Source organism: Podarcis raffonei, chromosome 17 (genome assembly GCF_027172205.1).
Source record: "Podarcis raffonei isolate rPodRaf1 chromosome 17, rPodRaf1.pri, whole genome shotgun sequence".
Classification (NCBI taxonomy): domain Eukaryota; kingdom Metazoa; phylum Chordata; class Lepidosauria; order Squamata; family Lacertidae; genus Podarcis; species Podarcis raffonei.
The window spans coordinates 19,553,034-19,558,866 of NC_070618.1; the positions used below are offsets into that span (position 1 = coordinate 19,553,034).

General features: G+C 42.4%; 1 long non-coding RNA gene across 1 annotated transcript; it reads right to left on the bottom strand.

Annotated features, from left to right (window-relative positions):
• Positions 1–1,440: 1,440 nt before the first annotated feature.
• On the bottom strand, positions 1,441–4,048 carry LOC128405001 (uncharacterized). Its single transcript, XR_008328213.1, has 2 exons — positions 3,811–4,048; positions 1,441–1,586 (listed from the first exon to the last, which is right to left on the bottom strand). It is a non-coding gene; the product is annotated as an uncharacterized LOC128405001 (long non-coding RNA).
• Positions 4,049–5,833: the final 1,785 nt, after the last annotated feature.

Here is a 5,833-nt window from a genome sequence, read left to right on the forward strand (position 1 = left end):
AAATCTGTAGAACATGACTTGTCTGTCCCTATATGCATATCTCCCAAAGGAAGAACAAAAAAAGGCTCTCCAGCCTTCTATGTGTTAGCCTTCCTTAGGGAATGCTGACAGGGCTCACATATTTAAAGGTGAAGTTGGAAACTTGTGGTCAGTTCTGTTCTTCCCTTAGTAATTTTGTCATTTTTCTACTTTTATAGATTTGCCCATTTCTCTAAGCTATGGATTGCATACTGCTCAGTCTTCATTGTACAGATTACATATATTGGATGTTTTCTCACCATAATTCAAACATTCCATATGGAAGTAGATGTTGACTATAATCTTGATTTATCTTATCAGCTCAATGATTAAGCCCCTTTGGGGGAAGAAATGCTTATTGTACCCGAACAGCGTCCGGGTGTTGACTCATGAGTTGATGTTGCTTCTATCAAATACACAAGTGATTGTAAAGAAAAAGACTACACCTGTGATTTATTTGTTTGCTTGTTTATACTCCTTGTTGCGGAGCAGTTCTGTTTGGTGATATATTTTTGTGTGACTTTGCATTTTGCTCTTCAGTCCTGACTTTCTCCTTGGTCCTGGTTTGTTCCTCAGTCTCCTCTTCTTCATCATCCCTGGTTTGTCTGGTTCCTGGCTTGGACTGCTGTCCAAAGATTTAGCCCTCACCCCCAAACCCCACATGTACTTTTCACAATTGAAGATGTGAGTAGCAAGCCAGGGAGGGAGCTGGTTTTGAATGAAACTATGGCAGAGGAAAAGATTAAAGCCACCCTTCTCCACCACCACCCCGATCCTAATCTTCCCCTCCCCCACATTTATTAACCATTTAGCTATTTTTTATATTTAAAAAATCACCTATACAACATAAAAAAGTGACAGTGACTCTAGTTCAGCCCTAAGCTGCCGTACACATTTGCATCCAATCTGATTCCTACCAATCAATGTTTAACCTACAGTGTGGGTTTCACCATTCATCCTCCATGAATTTCTGTAAGACTTGGATGGATTGCGTGGCACTACTGTTTTTCAAGTTGACTGTAATGTTTTCTAACACTTCCCTTTTTGTGGATGTACTTGCCTTCCAGGTTTCTGTTTCATTTCATGCTTCTTTTCTGCTACTTCTATATTGATAATCACAGAATTTTCTCTGTAGATGGGTTTGAAATTTCTTCATGCTTCCTCCTGCAAAACCTTTTGTTTCTATCAAAGGTGTCAGCAGGTATCTGTTAAGACAGACTTGTTTTCTTCCATTACAAAGGCAACTCTCTTTAATGAAGATAGGAGCTATCATATAGGTGTAGAGGTAATCCCTGGAGCATAGGAGTTGTCATTAACTGTCTTGGAAAACATTTCCGAGAAGTTTAACAAATGAGAAGACTTGAAAACTAACTAAAAGACTTTTCAAAGAGCTATTCATGAAATATTTATCTACTATTTCAGTGTGGTATGAATAAACAACTGTTTTATTCAATGAGAGATAAATTACTGTAGTCAAGTTTCATTTTGTTTTTCAATGGAGCCAGTTGCTTCACATCCATCAGGGGATTTGAGAATGGCTTCATTAATTCAAAAAATCTGTTGAACGTCTAGGAAGAAGAAAAAGAATTTGGAGCAGGCAATATGGAATCTTCTATGAAACGTCTCACAGTTTTCACAGTCATGTATGTGTATTGTAGAGTTGTATTGAACAAAAAAGCCCCAATGATTCATGATTATTTTATTATGAATCTCAACCAGGACAGACGCTCTTCAGTGACATTCTAACAATCTGCATGTGTAGTTTATTTTGTTTGCTTTAGGTTGCCTATTAAACACAAGTTGCACAACGCTGACCACTGCACTATTTGATTTATTGCAATGCGGAGTCTAATGTTTATCTATGAAAATGCTTGCATTAAAAAGGAATAACTTCCTAGTTCCCTGAAAACCTAAATAACAAATAGACACTCTTTGCTATTTTGTTTGCCCAGAGTGCTGGCTCTGTGTAGCTAAGTCTGATTGGTTATGCAACTTCATGATTCTGCAACTCCACTCCACCACAAACAGGCATAATTCCTGATTGGCTTGGATGACAGAGAGATCCAAGCCAATCAGGAATCGTGCCATGTCACTACATATTTGGGATCCTCCTTAATGAGGGTCCTGGTTGTGCTCAGGCCCCTGAGACACCACCTAGGTGGCAGGTGCTGGGCGTATCCCAGGCCTGTCATTATGGCCCCACAATTATGCCAGGCCGTTTGAGCCAATCTGAGGCAGGTGGTGTGATTGGGGGGCCTTTAAAAATGCCAGCCCGACGTGGCCAAGGCACTTGCTTTGTGCTGCCGAACACCCACCCTCCCGTTCCTATTTATAGGTTGCTGCATTGGCCTTGCTTTGGATGTTGGTCGGTTGCCTGTTTTGGAACAGGGGCCTGGTAGGAGTTTTGTCCACTTGGCAAATTGGCACTGGCCACTTGGTTTTCGCCTACCCCCTTAGCAATCATCACAACTTTGTAAGGTTTGGTGGTTAGGCATTGGCTTAGTAAAGTGTGTGGGAGGGAAGATGCAGCCATCACCTGCCCCTCCATGAATAAGGGTATTCTGGTAAAGGAATCTGGGGGTCCTGGATCTCGTCCGAAGTCCAGTTGAGGGGCTAGGGCCATGCCAGGACCACAGGAACCCAGGGGTGATCTTTGGTTGGTCTTCATCAATGTTGCCTCCTCGTTTGGTGTTTACCCTTCCAGACTACCTGCCAGAGAGGTGGGAGTCAGTTATAGTCAGTTGCCAATGCCTAAGCCAATACCACTCACTTTCCTGTAATCAATAAAGTTGTGGCCTAAATTTAGCCCAATAACTTAAACCAAAAATACATGTCAGTGTGAAGTTATTTTACTTGGGGGCCTTGGAGTGCAACCAATCAGACCTGGCTACATAGAACCAGAACTCATTGTAAACAAAGCAAGACTAAGAAGTGAGGGAAGTGTCCTTGTGTCGCTTAGGCAAACAGATGACCTTCACTGTCTTTCTGCACTGCTGTGTGAGAGTGTTTTCATTGCAGTCCCATCACAGCACAGTGCAGAAAGACACGGAGCTATGCCCAGTTGCCGTGGCAACACAGCAATGAGATTCCTGTCTCACTGCACTGTCACCCTTTTGTCTCAGAACCATTGGGATGACTTCCCTTTCCCCTGTGCCCTGCGTTTGGATACAGATTCTGGCACATATCGTACTGAGGCTAAATGGGATGCTTGTTTGACTACGCATGCAGATGTGCACCCAGATGCCCATTTGAAAGAGCACCTATGCCAAAGGTCCCAGTTTCACTGCACTGTACTGTGGCAGATTTTCATTATTTCAATGCACCACATCAAAGCTGGAAGTTTTTGACCCAGTTGCTTACAAGAAGGAAAGAGGGAACGCCTCCTCTCTTTCCCCACCAATATTTTCACACTCTTTCTAGCACCCTTCAATAAAAAGCACCCAAAAGAAGGGGAATTTTTGAAACATGGACATGTTTGTGTCATAGCTGGATCCCTGGCTCAACTAGGCTCTAATGAACTGATTTGTTGTGAAAAGAGTTGGAAATGTTTTACTCAATCATGGAATACTGATGTGTCAATCAGTTAAAAGGTCTTATATGTCTCTTAACTAATGATCAATGTCACTGCATTTAAAAACCCTAGAACCAGCTTTTGTAAATGGGTTTGTGAACTTTGACCAAACTTCCCAAGTTCCTCTCTTTGCAATGACAAACAATGAAGTGGCAGTTTAATTTGAGGCTGGCAGCTGGAAAGAATAGTGGAGACAGATAAAAGGTAAAGTTCTTCTTTACTGATATTGTGAACGATGACGGTGAACTTGAGTCCAGAACAAAGAAAGTGGATTCTAAAGGAGCATGTCTACTTTTGCTCCACCCTGTATTTGTAATGTAATTCCACAGGGAATGTATTTCACAAAGAAAAGATGGGAAAAGGAGGTGGCAGTTGGCAATTGGCAGTTGGGAGGTGACAGTTGGGAGTTAGTTGGCTATTCCTGTTTGTTCCATCTTTGACTGTGAAGGTGAGAGGACTTCGTGCAGACACTGTCTGGAGGAGTTTGTAAAGAATAAAAAGGTAAAGGTACCCCTGCCCGTATGGGCCAGTCGTGTCTGACTCTAGGGTTGTGCGCCCATCTCATTAAGAGGCCGGGGGCCAGCGCTGTCTGGAGATACTTCCGGGTCACGTGGCCAGCGTGACGAAGGTGCTCTGGCGAGCCAGCACCAGCACAGCACATGGAAACGCCATTTACCTTCCCACTATAAAGCAGTACCTATTTATCTACTTGCACTTAGGGGTGCTTTCGAACTGCTAGGTGGGCAGGAGTTGGGACCGAAAGACGGGAGCTCACCCCACCGCGGGGATTCGAACTGCCGACCATACGATCGGCAGGTCCTAGGCACTGAGGTTTTACCCACAGCGCCACCCGCGTCCCTTTTTGTAAAGAATACTTGCTCTTAAACTGTTGCCAGCCTGACAAGTAAAGAGATTTTTCTTCAAATATTTGTGTATTTTTTTATCACAAAGAGCTAACATTTATCTACTGATAAGGGTGGGGGGTCAATTCTTCCATCTCCGTCCTATCACCACACCAGCCAATTTCCAGCCTAGCTACGTTCATACTTGGCGATAATGAAGCAAGGGGGAGTTGAAGATTGGAGTCACCTTTCAACAGCTCCCTACCCCAGATTTTTACTTGTTTAGCTGAAATACATTGTGTTCTTTCTAAGTTTTCAGCCTCAAAGAGTTAATGACAATCAGCTTTGGCTCAACACAATATGATGGTACATTATAAAGTGTGATCACAGGAGTAAGCTGTTTCATAATATCCACTTCTCCATCAACAGCAGGTCATGATACCACTTAGATCAATGTCTTCTCTGTTTATTAGCTTGAGATGGCTGTGGAAGGCTGGTAAGGGAAGAAGGAAGTGCTGTGTGCAGCACACACACTGTGTGCTTTCTTAGAAACTGAAACCATTTCTGATGCATTTACTATGGATTATATTCTGGCAAATGGAATGTGTTTACAGTTGATGGTCATTTCCTTGCTTGGCACTGCTAGTAAAAAGGAAATTAAATAACAAATGTTTTAGAGTGATTCAGGAGATATGGGGAGAGGTCAATCCAAAAAGCCAAAGAGACAAAGATCTGACATTAGAAGCTGTGCATGGAAGAATCCCTCTAAAAAAAACCAGACTTGTTACAATGAAATGAGTCACATTCTCTATTCATTTTTTATAAAATAAAAATAAAATAAAATCAATAGTCAAAGTGACTATAACAAGCCGGAAACTGGACAGTCTCAATTTGGGTGATAGGCATTGCTCTCAAATGCATCCTTGGAGCTCAGTGTCTTGCCTTGTTTTGTTGTGCTGTTGTGGTTGTAAGCTCTCTCACATTCATACTGTTGAACTGCTATGCATGTTCCAGTCGAAAGAGCCAACAGCACTTTTGTGTATTATACAAAAGCAATAATTCTTCCCCTCCAAACAAAACCTTTTTCAGAGCAATACAAAACTAGTCCCAGATGCTGTACTTGTCAGGGAATAATAACATTCTCATTGCACCTCCAGGGTATACAAGTCTCCTAACACTTTTGATGCATGATTACCCAACCAAAGTTGTGCTCTCTTGGATCCATTTTTTCCCTTTTACTGTTGCACTGCAGCGTGTCAGAGGTCTGGCTTTTGGATTCTGTTTAAGAACTCGAGCAATTTGCCAAAGCACTTATTCTGAAGTAATGCTGGAGGGTTCCCCTAGCTTTTGGTGTATGATCAGCAAAACTCCTCTAAAGGAGGTGTCTTTTTAGACCAGAGCG